At 42.2% G+C, this 14,642-nt stretch overlaps 1 protein-coding gene across 1 annotated transcript in view; it reads right to left on the bottom strand.

Moving 5' to 3' along the window:
• LOC136867479 (uncharacterized) overlaps nucleotides 1–14,642 on the bottom strand; it is a 1,202,473-nt gene that overhangs the window by 785,747 nt on the left and 402,084 nt on the right. The gene's annotated exons all lie outside the window — the stretch shown is intronic.

The raw sequence follows: 14,642 nt of genomic DNA on the forward strand, positions 1-14,642 counted from the left end.
TTAGTTTCTTTTCTTCTGTCCGGAATTACCTTCCGGTGAATCAAGAGACATTGAAAGGTCTCTAAGTTCATCCATCTTTGATTAATCATAAAATCAAATCTTTAAATGATCACTCCAATAACTGTTGGCGAAGGCTGTATACTTAGCAGATTGCTAAGCGACGAACACTTTCATTAATCGATATAAATAAAATTGTAACGACCGTGTGTCTGTAAATTGGCTATTTTGGCGGAATTTTAATTCAGTTATCCGTTTCAGGTGTAATAATGACCATCTGCATGTATTTTAGCTTTGGTGTCAGTTTGTCTGTTTGTCTGTTTTTCTGGGTTCTTATAACTTGAAGACTACTGGATATATTTCTACCAAACTTAAAATTTATAATCCACTGAATTTACTGGGCGTTTATACGAAACCGAAACCGTGATTTTGCACTCCTTCAAAATATACACAATCAAACTTAATTGAAATCTATCTGCCTTAATGGAAATCAATTTCTAAACGTTTTCTCATGTTCATCGTTTCGATACGATGGTTAATAAGGGAAATATCATTAACGGACCGTTTCTTACTCTCAGTTCTAGCGGACTTGGCTCAAAATCGGGTGCGTGTAAAGCATATTTTTTATAACTGCAAAACTACTGTAAATATATTAACCAAACTTCGTACTTACCATCCCCCTGTCCAAAGGTAGCTTTTAATGTCCATAGCATTTCAAATACCCGGAGTGGACTAGGGGTTTGTAGGAAACCAAAACAGTGAATTTACTCTCCCACAAAACATAGCAAACCAACCTGGATGGGAATCAATCAACCTTGACGGGAATGCATTCCTAAAAATGTCTTTTGTGTAGACTTTTCGATAGGATGGTTAATAAGGGAGATATCACTAACGGGCGGTTTTGAAGGCTAAGTCCAGTGCACATAGCCCAAAAGGAGTTGTACGTGGAACAGAATCCTTACCTATATAAATAAAACTGTAACGACCGTGTGTCTGTACATTGACGATTTAGGCGGGATTTTAATTCAGTTATCCGATTCAGGTGTAATAATGACAATCTGCATAATTTTTACCTTTGGTGTCTATTTGTTTGTCAATTTGCCTGTTTGTCTGTTAGTCTGAATTCTTATAACTTGAAAACTACTGGATATTTCTACCAAACTTCATACTTAGAATCCACCTGTCCTGGGTAGGTTTCATGGTCAATATTGTTTCTAAATCCCTGAATTGAATGAGGGTTTATACGAAACGGTAACCGTGATATCCCACAAAATATACACAACCAAACTTAATGGAAATCCATTTCCAATGTTTCTTATCATGTGCATCATTTCTACACGAGAATTAATCACGGAGATATCGTTAACGGGCCGTTTTTCAGTCGAGCGGACATTTTTTAGCTTTTTCGTCGATTCATCTGTTCGACCGTTTGTTGACTAGGAAACTACTCTATATAACTTTATATCTGTCCTTGAGTAGGTATTAGAGTCAATATCATTTCTAAATCGCGAATTGGTTTGGATATTTGTAGGAAGGCGAAACAGTGATTTTACCCTCCCACAAAAAACATGACCCAACTTAATGGAGAACTACCAGCCTTAATGGGAATCATTTTCTGAAAATGTTTTTGTCATTTGCATTTTTTCGATAGGAGTATAACAAGAGAATTATCATTAATGGACTGTTTTACAGGCTCTCATGGCATTTATGGTTGAATGGTTTAACTAAAGAGCCATTTTACTCCTTTCGATAGAACAGATAATAAGGAATGTTATCGTCAGCGATTGGTTTCATGAGTCTTCAGCTACTGTGCTACTCCCGGTTTCAGATGAACAACAACATTTAACCGAGACGTGGGGAGAATTACGCACAACTGTATCGTTCAAGAAACTCTGTAATCCACCCCATCCTGTCTCCACTTTGTACTTCACGTTACTGCCATTTAACATGCTGTGTTAAACGTTTGAATACAGGGATGTAACTTCGCATAACTTCATGAAGTAATCGTGAAATCGATTACCAATTACAGTGCGAAGAACGGTACATATGCTAGTATTTGATATATGTGATTTTCATCCTAAGTAATATAATTACATGCAACCATGTTTGATTACTCCCTGTCAAGCCAGAGAATATACACTTCCCCTGATCACGGAAGAATACTATTCCCTGCTAAATATTCTGATTCTCCAACCTTTCCTAGCTTATAAACACATTCAACAGACGGCAGACCGCTCTTAATAACTTACATGTTGCTAAGAGAAAAAAGTATACATACGTACAAACGACATACGCCTTAGACATTATCTGGAAACAGCTTAACATAGCTACACATGAAAGAGTGTAGGCTATGTATCTTAAAAAAATTATCTGCCAGGCAAGGAAACAGCTCCTTAGAGACTAAGCTATGAGCTCACAAGACAACCGTTCTATACAGAAGAACTGCGATTAAAATTACCACTGCCACTGCCTTCGTGATGTCCAGGCCGTACTGTAACGAGCGCGGGAAAGCAATCAGCTGATCGTTAGGGGGGAAGTTTAGCACATGAGTTAGTAGAGTTAAACATAGATTTTCGCAGTTTTATTGAAATTTTTAACGATGGCTGCATGTTCACTCAGATGTATGAGAGAATGAGTCGTCATCGACTGCATTATTAAGTGGAAAGTCGTTAATTAGTGAAGAAAACTTAGTGTGAGCGTGTATTTATGTAAAGCTATAGGTTAAGAAGATCGTTCTTCAGTGTTTTAATTTTGTAGTTTATTTGTGTAAAGTTATATTTATAGTGTAAAATTAATTGAGTTTGTGCATTCTGTGTTTTAATATTAACCACGAATTGTATATACTTGAATTAAGATGATCAGTGAGAGAAATCACCATGCCTAAGAGTTGCTGTATGCCTGACTGCAAAGCCAATTATAAACAAGGAGAGTACTCCGGTATTTGTGTTTCCTTCTGATGAAGAACGAGTTAAGTTATGGAAGAAGGCTATTCCCAGGGAGAATTTAATAGTTAATCAAAACACAGTTGTGTGTATCAAGCACTTCCCTGAAAATCACATCCTGAGAGAAATAAGAGTGTCTTGTCCAGATGGTGAGTTAATTTATTTTATTATGTTATAAACATAGGTAACATTAGGTAGGTCCTATATTTTTATGTAATCAGACCTATGGCTTATCTGAATTCGGTGTATTTGAAAATGCAAGTGTTATTTATGAGTATCACCGAGCTCGATAGCTGCAGTCGCTTAAGTGCGGCCAGTATCCAGTATTCGGGAGACAGTGGGTTCGAACCCCACTGTCGGCAGCCCTGAAGATGGTTTTCCGTGGTTTCCCATTTTCACGCCAGGCAAATGCTGGGGCTGTACCTTAATTAAGGCCACGGCCACTTCCTTCCCATTCCTAGACCTTTCCTATCCCATCGTCGCCGTAAGACCTATCTGTGCCGGTGCGACGAAAAGCAAATAGCAAAAAATAAAAAAATTAAAAAAATATATATGAGTATCAAACAGCAGTGTGATTTATGTAAATCTTATCTTCTGACAGATTCAGATCTTATATATGAATTACCTCCAGAAGTAAGATATCTGAATTTCATAAATCGAGGGGGCTTAAAGTATCCATCAGACATTTCAATAGAACTTGGAAGTGGGGTGTACAAAGTATTTTGTGTGTTGGTGTCATATACATATAAGATGGTATTTCTAAATTCAGACAATCCTATGTGTGTCACAAAATCCTTGGCTTTGGAGTCAATGCGGTTGGCAGATTCCCTAGTCATTTGTGACTGCGAGAAGAAATTGGAAGACCTGGCCGGACAGTGTAGGCCTATTTATATTTGGGTGAATACATTTTTAAATAACTTTTCCAAAATTCACACCGACTTGTGTATTCAACAAAGTGCTTCAAAGAGAGCAGACCTACTCCATACTGGTGTAACTTCCTGTAAGAGGTCTAGGAAAGCTGCAGTGTTCATGGAGTGGAAACAGTGAGGTACAGAAATAATTTATATTTGTAATAAATAGTAATGGTAATTGGCTGCATGTTTTCTGTCAGTGTGTATGATGTGAATGTTCCAGTTGACCAGAAAATGGATAAAATCGCAAGAACATGTCTCAAAGTGTTAGGCTGTACTCACGCAAAAGTACGTATATATGCGAGAAATAGAACGTTACGGAGAAGAATATGCATTGTAAGTCAGAATTAACAAATATTTGACGATAGATTTTGGTTATAAGTTGTTAACAGTTCTTTAAGTAATTTAAACGAGTGTGTTATTCAAGCGGAGCGTATGCGTATCGCCTTCAAGTCCCCCCAAAGCGTGACGTCATCGGAGGTACAGTACGGCCTGGACATTACGAAGGCAGTGCCACTGCCTTCTACGACACAATATCAGGCTTTACATTAAGAACAGCAGTATAAAAAAGCGAATATATGTTTTACTAAACAGACGGCCATTATGGCGTCAGAATGGATGAATTCTTACTACGAACTGTGACATACCATAACGCGTTTCTTACTAAATGTTCATAAAACCATTGAAAAGGACAGGCAAAACAATATGACTACGACAGGCAGATCGAGACGAGTTATCTGACCTATTTATAACGAATACTGCGGAGCAGCATGGGGCCTTTAGATTTTAATTATGTTCCTTCTTTCATCGCTTAAAATACCGGGTTGGTGGGCGGTCCAAACAATATTAAAATAATATAACAGACCGTATGATACATAAAACAATCTGATTTTTCTTGTATAGATTCCGGATAAACTATATTAAGCGTCCTCGCATTTGGAGTAAGATGTGTAGCGTGTTTGCCTTTCCAACTCTTGCATTCCCTTGTCGCCAAAGCTACGTCTATCTTCGCACGTCGCAGTCCACAATTTTTTCGGCTGGGTGGCGCTCATCTCTTCGCATCCCCAGTCAGCCCAAGAAGAAGCACAACGGGCAGACGTCTAGTTCGCTGTCGCCTCCCCTCAACATGGCGTCTTACTCCTGCCTCATCAAGAATGTGGACACCACTCACTCTCCGTCCGACATTCGCACTTGGTTATGTGACTACGGGGTCGCCACGAAAGTGATTCTTCGCCTCCAAGATGCTGCTTCTGGTCAACCCTCACCGGACGTTGTGGCCTTCTTCCGTCATTACCAAGCGGCGGAGTCCTTCATCCGTGACCGGGAAATCTATCTCTTTGAGAAATTGCACACAGCTCTCCCTACTCCTGCCCATATTCTGCAACAACTGGCCTCCGATCCTAACTTCCCTATCAAAGTCACATCCCCCGGTAACGCTCCGTCCACTCCTTCCATCAGTTATTCCTTGTCTCCTCTTGCTGCTACTACCGCTACTACTACTACTACTACTACTACTACTACTACTACTACTACTACTACTACTACCGTCACCACTGTCACCACTTCTGTCCGTCTTTCTCCGTCCTCTACTACCGCTCTTCTCACGTATAGTCACCCCTCTCATATTCTGTCTACCCCCTCCACCTCCCTATCTCCGACCATCACCCGCTCTGAGCTGTGCCCTGCCCCCCTCACGGATTCCACCGCCGCAGCTCCACGACTCTCCCAGGGCAATGAAGACGCCTCCATTTCAACTAGCCGACTGCATCACCTTCCGAGCTGCGTCGTCCGTGGGATTGACCCTGCCGTCACCACACAGGATTTTCTTCAAGAGTTGCAACAGGCAGGCGTTCCAGCTCGTCGGGCGTTTCGCATCTTTAATGACGATGGCCCGACTTACATGCTTCGCCTCCAACTTTCATCCGTTGCTGCTATCGACCATCTCATCGCTACTGGGCTCCGTTTCCGTCGACGAACGTATCGCGTGGAGCCTTCTCGCTCCCTGCCTCGCACCGACAACACCCCCTCTCGCACACCTTCTCCTCGCTCTCCATCCGCCTCGCCACCCACCCCCTCGCCGCCTTTTGTCCACCCACCCGCTCCACAACCAAATTTCCTCTTAGCCCCTCTCCAGATCATCGACCTCCTTCGCCTATTTGCCACCTCCGTCACCAATATGACCACCACCCTCTACTACCTTCTCTTGCAACATTACCCTACTCCATATTCACACTTCCTCCCGCACCCACCCACTCTACCGTCTCCATCTATGTAATATGTTTATGTACTTCTCATATAATATGCTTATGTACTTCTCACTCTATGTAGACCTTTTCGACATTCGCGCCCGAGATATGTGAAACTAAATAAAAGTCCTGTTTTTCCTCTCCTTCGGGTGTTTGTAAGGGTTGGTTTTTTGCGGGGTGCTTTGCGGGTCTTCCCTGGGTCCCGGCTTGCTGTGATGGTACTCCTACGCCACCTTTACTTATTGCTTTCCCCTTCGGTATGTACAACACATACCTTCCCTCAATGTTTTGCACTGTAATTTTTCCTTTTCTATGGCCGAAGAGCTCCATCGATGAGCTGGTGGCCCGCTTTCCCCTTCAGGGAAAGAATTGAAATAACCTTTATCGGATCGTATCCAACTCTTGAAGAACCCACATACACCTAACCATGGGAGAAGCACGATTTTCGAATATTTAGTTCTAAAATTTAAAGCGCTTGTCCTTGAGCCTTATTGATGCACATAGCTAATTCAAACGAACAGTGAACTGCAGGCGTCTAAATTGAAACGGTGTATTCGAATGGATGATTTGCCCCCGAGATACGTAAACAAAATCGCCCGTCTCATGCCCAGTCGTGATGGTGACTTCAATAATATTAGGCACCAGTTTCTTTAGTGAGAGTCGTGTTCTGTTGCAGAGGGAAGGGGGCTCATATTCCTGGTAAGGGTAGTCAGTGCTACAATCGTCCGCTCCAAGTTGTTCAAAAGTGCTGTCGTGTAGATGATAGCCTCACCTGTATTGCACGTTGTGTTGCTTGTTAATGACGTTGACTGCTTCATTTCTTGGAGCAAGAATTACTCTTTGCCACAGCCATGCTTGACCGGTGAAATGCTATGCCCACCTAATGCCTGTCGTAGATTTGGGTGGGCATCGCATACATACCTACAAACACTTGCGGATATCATGGACTGAACGAAAATTGCTTCCTCCGTCATGGAATTGAAAAGGCACCTTGTCTGTTTTATGAATTACTAATCATTGTTTATTATTATCTATCTTACGTTCTATATGTATCCTCTAAATAAAATAAAATATCAAATTGAGTTGGAGGAAATGTGGTGGTGATAACGGTGGTTATTGCTTTAATAGGAAGTACAACTAAGCAACATGGGCGCCCATAGGATAGTTTGTTGGGGGAGGGGGCCTAGACCTGGGGGTATGTAGTATTTTTAATATTTTGGAAGATGAATGGCGACTTGTATTCCACGGTAGAATACCACCCACGGTACCCCCTACCACTTCTACATAATACCGACGTTTAAATCATTTTCTTGAAAGAAAAACACCTGACTACATTAGATTTTTTCCTTTCCCTGAGAGCTAGGGGCCCCCGGGGATGGGCGCCCATGCTAAGCAACCATCCTCTTCTTCTTCTTAAGCCGTCGTCTCCAAACGGAGGTAGACGATCCACACGGCCAGCTCCGATCTTGACGTTGCAGCCATGCCATGTGGATTTACTGGAATATCTCTCAGGATCTTTAATGCAGTGGTTTACCGTTGCCTTCTGCATCCTAATGCCGTTGACCAAACTGGTTCCTCCGCCTTTGGAAACAATTTCTTGTCCCCAGGACAATAGAGTGCCCTTACCCATACCCGCTCATCCACTCTCAAAGAGACTGTTGGCACTTGGTAGAGGGGATCTCCTTATACCGGGAGATAATCGGTCCCTTCATTCGTTAGCCGCCTGCATATAAAATATAATTTTATATGCAGTCGTTAACCCCTCTTTAGCGCGGGGAGGTGAATGTCAGGATTTCACCGTCATTGAAACAAGGACCAAATGGCATTTCCTTGTTTCTTTCGTTCTTTAGAGAGGAACCATCCTCTACATGACACTAATCAGAGAGAAATAATGGAACGGATCCGACACTTAGAAAAATGCAGGTATTAGTCAAAGAAAGGCCAGTACCACGTAGGATGTGAAAATAACACCCCCCCTAGGCCTCCAATACACTAAAACCGTCGGGGCCGGCAAAGAACAAGTGTTTACCAAGGAAGGGAGGATAAGATAAACGAAAGTGAGGAGTCCGGCACAAGTAAGTAGAAGCAATGCCAGGACTCAGCGAAGGGCCCCCTTGGTCGCCAATGTATGCTCCCAAATTAAGAGCCCCCTGGGGCCCCTTTTGGTCACCTCTAATGCCAGGGGGATAATACCGTGAGTGCTATTCTACCGTCCCCCCAGACAGAGGGTTTAGTTGAAAGAAAGCACGGTTTACGTGTTATTCCTGGTATGGCGAAATCTTCGTATTCCGTAAAATTTTAAGTTAATGAAATGAATATCGGGTAAGTATGAAACAAGTAATTAATAAAAGTGAATAAAAGTAATAAATGAAAGCAAGTCTTTATCTGTATAAAGTTTTATGTAAGAATACACCTATGAGTCGTAGATTTGCCTGGGAATCGCACACATTGACACAGACAAACTGTTCCGGATATTACGGAATAAGTATGGCTCTTGGTGTCGGGAACCGACGCCATGGACTTTAAATGACCCCTTGACTTGTATTACCTATCTTATGTACGTTACCCCACGACAGTGAATCTATGCTTAATCTAGGTGACAGCTCGATGGAATGTCATATCCCAATATACGTTTTCCACAATTTTTTCGTTCATAACTCACCAGTGAAAGCGAAAATGAAAAATCCGGCTGTGAGGTGAATTTCGACATACTTCTATCTACCTACGTTGAAAGTTTCAGGTTTCTGCTTGCTGTAGATTTGATTTTAGATTTAGTTTTGTTGTTAAAAACAGGATTGCAAAGTCGTATCAATGAAGCTGAAAGTTAGAAATGTTATTTAGTTGAGATATGTTTGTAATAGCAGATGAGGACCAAATTATGGGACAAAAGTCAATAATGGGGAGAACATGGGAGATAAAATATAATTTTAAGTCGTTAATATCACTAATTTCACTGAATCTGTAAAGAATGCCTAGGCTACTCATAGCTCGGGATTTTATTGACTCCATATGAACAAGGAAGATCAGTTTACAGTCGACTACAGTACATAGGTCGCTTACCTGAGAAGCCGATTGCCGTGTACTTCCCTACATGGTATAGGCAGTGTTCTTTCCTTGCCTTAACAATGAACATGATAGTGTGGTACACTTCTTAACATTGGGAGAAAGATTGCATTTCTTAAAACAGTCACCACACGAATTGAGAACTGTCTGTAATTCATCACAATCATTAGGCGTACTTGTTTTAGGATTTACAGGCCGTTCGCGTACAAGAGGAGGGAACACTGACTTCTTGGGCGCAATTCTCGTCGTCTCGTCTTCCATGGACCTTCTTTACTGCCATCTATTTTTTTTCAAGAATTATTTCAATATTATGTTTGATGATTTTTGCCGTATCTTTACTTCGAATTTTGCTGCTCTCATTTCGGTGTCTATTCTGATGACATTCCGTTTGCATTCTTCCAGCACGATACAATTTGGCGTGCATCTGAACAGTTCGAAGGTATATTTTAAATAACGCGGATGTGTTCTCTGCAGTTTTGGTTACTCCGCCTATCCTCATATCTCTGCTGCATAGAGTAAGATTCTATTTACCAGACAGTCACACATCACAATTGTTCGTTGGAAGTCAGGTCCACATCTTGTTTTAACTATACTCCTAACGTGCTTCATTACATTAGTGCTCTATTGTTGCCTGTGTGATGTGTTTTTCTGCATTTACGAACAGGTAAGCCAGCTATTTGAATTCATGGACCTCGTCTATGGTTTTGTCAGCCCATTTCCACTTGTTGGTCACTTTCTCGTTTTTGTTTGCTCCGTTGAAGGCAAGCATTTCTGATTTCTCAGCGCTAACTTTTAACTTCTTCTTCTTCTCCTCATTATACCATGTGAACGCTTCTAGCACCTTTTCCATCCCTCTCTCATCTCTGACGAATAACGGATGATTAACACTATGGGTACGGTCACGGTACGCTCTCGCTACGGTCACTGTCCAATCACAGACACCTGGTATTCACATTAAGATGAGCAGCCATAAGGCAAGCTCCAGTCGTGATCACTCAATTTAAGATCACGCCATTGTCGCTTCAATAATGGCAGAGGAGTTTTCTCTACAAGAGAGCAATTGTGATTACGCTGGAAGACGAGGATAAAGAATAAATGTAAAAGAAAATGCACTAAGTAGCTTAAAGTCACGGGAAGGGGTGTCCGATTAGGAAATGTGACGTGTAGGACTCCTGGGCTTTGCGGGTATCTGCGGTGCAGCTGAGGAGTCTGTCACAGGCACCAGTGTCGTGAAGATGGCAACACGTCGTGAGTTAACTGACTTTGAACTTGGGATGATCATCGGCGCACGGCGCGCGTGTCATAGCACTGCGGAGATTACACGCGAATTCGGGTTTCCGAGGTGAACACTGTCGAGGGTAGATCTTCAATACTGAAGAGAGAGTATTACCACCCGCGTAAACCGACGCACAGGAATACCACAGGTCTTTAACGAATGGACATGACGTCGCCTCCGCAGAACCATACTGTTCACGACGGGCTACTGTGTGTCAGATCACCGCCCAGTTGAATTTTAGGAGTCAGGAACCCATTTCTACCAGGACTGTAACGAGGCAACTGCACTGCATAGACTTTACCAGCCGGCGACCAACTCGTGTCCATTTGCTGACACCTCGACACAGAGTTCAACGACGTGCATGGGCAATGGACCATGGAACACTGGCGGCGTGTGGTATGGTCCAATGAATCCCGGTTTCAGTTTTATCGAGCCAATGGGCGCGTGAGAGCTATGGATCTTGAGTGTCAACAAGGTTGTGTCTAGGCGGAAGGTGGTTCATTTCTGGTCTTGGCGGCGTACTCATGGTCATAATTAGGCTCCATTGTCCGGCTGCAGGAAGAGCATTTAAGTGCACGTTATGTAGACATTCTTTCAGACCATCTGCATACCTTTCTCGCCCTATAGTACCCTGATGCAGATGCCATGTTTCGACAGGACAATGCGCCGTATCACTGCTCTGTGGTGGTATGCAGGTGGTTGCAATAGAACTCCCGTGATGTTAAGACCGTGGATTCGGTCTCCAGATCTCTCAGTCTTAATCCAATCGGGCATTTATCTGATGCTGCTCCATGAACCCCGCACCAACTACACAAGATCAATTATGGGTAGCAGTGCAAGACGCGTGGGTCCAGATCTCTGCAGAACGATTCCAACACTTTGTAGAGTCGATGCCTGCCGTAGTTCTGCCGTTTTGAGGGTTCGCGGAGGAGCAACTCGTTATAACATCACATTAAGTGTCTTCTCATGAATTTCAGCCACTCAGGGTATAAATAGAGGGCATGTTGGATACATCCGAGCTTCAATAATAGGGAGACTGAAGAGGAATTTTATACCTTCTTTTCTCATTTTATGGACGATGAGAGTACATTTTTATAATAATTTCGAATGAACATCGGTACCAGTTAAAGTCAGAAATTGCTGCCGAGATTAAGAAAGGAAAATCAGAATTTAGGCAAACCGTAACTCCAAGCCAGAAACTGGCCGTGTATTGATGTACAGTAGCAGAATATTACCACTTGCTTTAATCTTTATCTTATTTATATTGTCTAACTTTTATGTCGAACAAAGTCAAAATTGCAAGTTAAGTGCACATTTGTTTAAGATTCGAAGAAATGTGTCACCATTTTCATCCAACACAGGAACGAATTCAAATCTTCCAAGTGTTCTTTAAAAATCTAGAACAGTGGGGACTGAAAAGCGCGGGCACTATCCTCGCTATGTGCGCTGAATGCACACTGCCGGCCCAGTCATGGAACGGTAGGACCACACTCCAGTCAAATATTCTTTCAGAGGATCGTTGCTTGTACGTGTTCGTACTGTGATTGCTAGTGTGTACAGTTCCCATCGAATCAGCGCAGTAATATCTGACTGGACCGTGACTGTAGCGATACCATACCGTGGCCGCACCCAAATGTGAATCATCCCTAATCGTCTGCATATTCGAGCGAGTAAAATTGTTCTCTCCGCTGGTTGTACCTCCCACGTGAGCTTCATGCGGGAATTTCTTAGTACAGCGAACAGTGTTTTGGGTTTCTCCACGCTGTTTGTCTGTTTACGCATTCAGATGTATTTAATCGCGAAGTAAGAACAGAGAGCCTAAAGAACATGGAGCCTAATGGACTACCCATGCAAAGTTTATGTTACTTGCTATCAACGAGTGGCGTATACTGAGGGTTACCAAGACTATCGGTGAAGAACAAACCTCAAATGAGAACAATGAAAATCTATAGCACATTTAAGCATCTGACACATTGTTGCATTTACAATACTTAAAAGCGATGAGAAAGAAGTCGCGCGTTTTTATGAGAACAAAACATCGGAGTCTGATATTGCAGTCCAAGTCCAACCCACCTCACGCGTCATGCTGCTGTATGTCCGTTAGGTACGAGGACCCGGAGGGTTAGCTGTGCTAGGCTTTGCTCCGTCAGATCGCAACAGCTAACTAACAACCATGCGTAACTCATTGATATACTTCCTCGTCTCATACCTCTGATGTAATTATATAGATAACAGAGTGCTGGTATTTCACTCGCGTTTACTTCTACATCCTTGGAGGAACTGCAGGGCTGCTGTTATAGGAGTAATACAGTTTTCTTTTTATAGGTAATTCTGCTAAAATGAAACAGTCTTTCAGGTTTAGTATTCTCTCTTGTTGGTTGGAATAGAATCCGCGATCATGGGTTGGAAACAACCACTGATTTCTCGAGGAACCGAATAAACCAGTGAACGATGGGTACGACCGCTGATAATGCAGCAAAATTCACAATTTTAATTGAATAATAATAATAATAATAATAATAATAATAATAATAATAATAATAATAAATAATAATGGGGCGTGGCATCTGCATAAGATTGGTGGTGTCCTAGTGAGAATGAAATGAGTGGCGAGGACGTCATAAACACCCAGTTCCCAAGCCAGGTGAATTAAGAGTACGAAGTAGTTGATTTTGAAAATTGAATGGGGGCCATCGTTACGAAGGCAAGCTTTCTATCCATTAAGCCACAAAGCTGGACTTTTACTTTCTAAACCTTACGCTACCATCTCCACCGTTCAGGTGTTGAGTATTGGCCAGGGCAGTGGCGTGTGAAACAGCCTTGGCAACACAGCAGGCTTCTCCGTTGGCTGCAGCTCAAAACGCTTACAGCGTAAAGCAGCTGTCGAAAAGCGGTAACCTAAGTCTAGTGTGTAGCCCACGTCTTTATCCCAGCATATGCCACTGCTATCAAAGCTTCTATCAAGCTCTGAATGGCAGGAAGCATTTTACAAGTAAAATCTTTTTAATTTATTCTACTTTCCATTATATCTCTGTTTTCATGGTTTTCAAATATAAACGCCTTTCTTAATTGCTCCCAAGTTCTTGAGAATGATTTATGAAACTAGAGATGATTCTGTAAGATATAAAACAACATTAAAGTTTGGATAAGTTATACGTTTAAGGCTCCACTTTTATCTACCGCAACGCATTGATGTTATCTTAAAAACACTCCGTTTAGTCATCGGCTACTTATTAATGCGTTAGAGAAAGCGTGAAGTAATTCATCACAGTTGTTTGGCACTTCCGTTTCAAGTTGAAATATGTGTGCCTTCACAGCTCGCTGTTTGCACCTCCACGTGGTAAACTTCAGTCTGTAGCTCTCAACTCGCGAAGAACTCATTACCGTGCCAGCTGTCCCACTATGTCGAGCTTTTATTGTGCATTATTTTTTTAGAAATATCATTCATTCCCCATATTCAGCTGGCCTACGCTCTCAACGGCTTACGTCTCATGTTATATACGAGCATGCATGTTGACGACCAAGGAAACGAACTTGCAGACCAATTCGGTAAACAAGCTGCAAACTACCCTGAAGTCATATTAGTACAATCCAACAAGAACTGAGGGAGGAAATCATTCGCCTGTGGGACAGCAAGTTGGAAAATACTACAAACGGAAGTCTAAAAAATTCATACTTTCCTAATGTACGGAAACATTTCATTTATTTTTTAGTTTGTTTACTGTCTAAGGTTGCTTTATAACCTGGACTCAGCGAGGGATCCCAAATTTGCGGCTTCGAGGCGAGTGTTCTAGATCACGAGACATTTGGCCGGGGATAAAACTGGGGACGACAGGTTTCATCGACTGTCCACGCACAATGTTAGCCATTGTGCAGTAAATTGGTATTCTCTCAGACGATGATTTTTTTTCTTATTTTTTTTTTTGTGATTCCTTCAGTGCATACAACTAACTTCGCTTGCTTATCTGACAGTCCGCACCTAAAGGAAACTTAAGCACATCGAGTGTTAGTTGTTTTATCCCACAGCGCCAGAATGGCACATTTGATTATTTCTTCGTAGCAATAGCGACAAGCCAATTATTATTCTGTTCTGACGCTGAAGAGTACACACAAACACAAGCACGCATGCACACACATACACATATATAAACACACACACAGAGGTTTCGATATTATTTTGTGAAATGTGTTGTGTTTGCAGGAGAGG

Source organism: Anabrus simplex, chromosome 3, assembly GCF_040414725.1.
Source record: "Anabrus simplex isolate iqAnaSimp1 chromosome 3, ASM4041472v1, whole genome shotgun sequence".
Taxonomy (NCBI): Eukaryota; Metazoa; Arthropoda; class Insecta; order Orthoptera; family Tettigoniidae; genus Anabrus; species Anabrus simplex.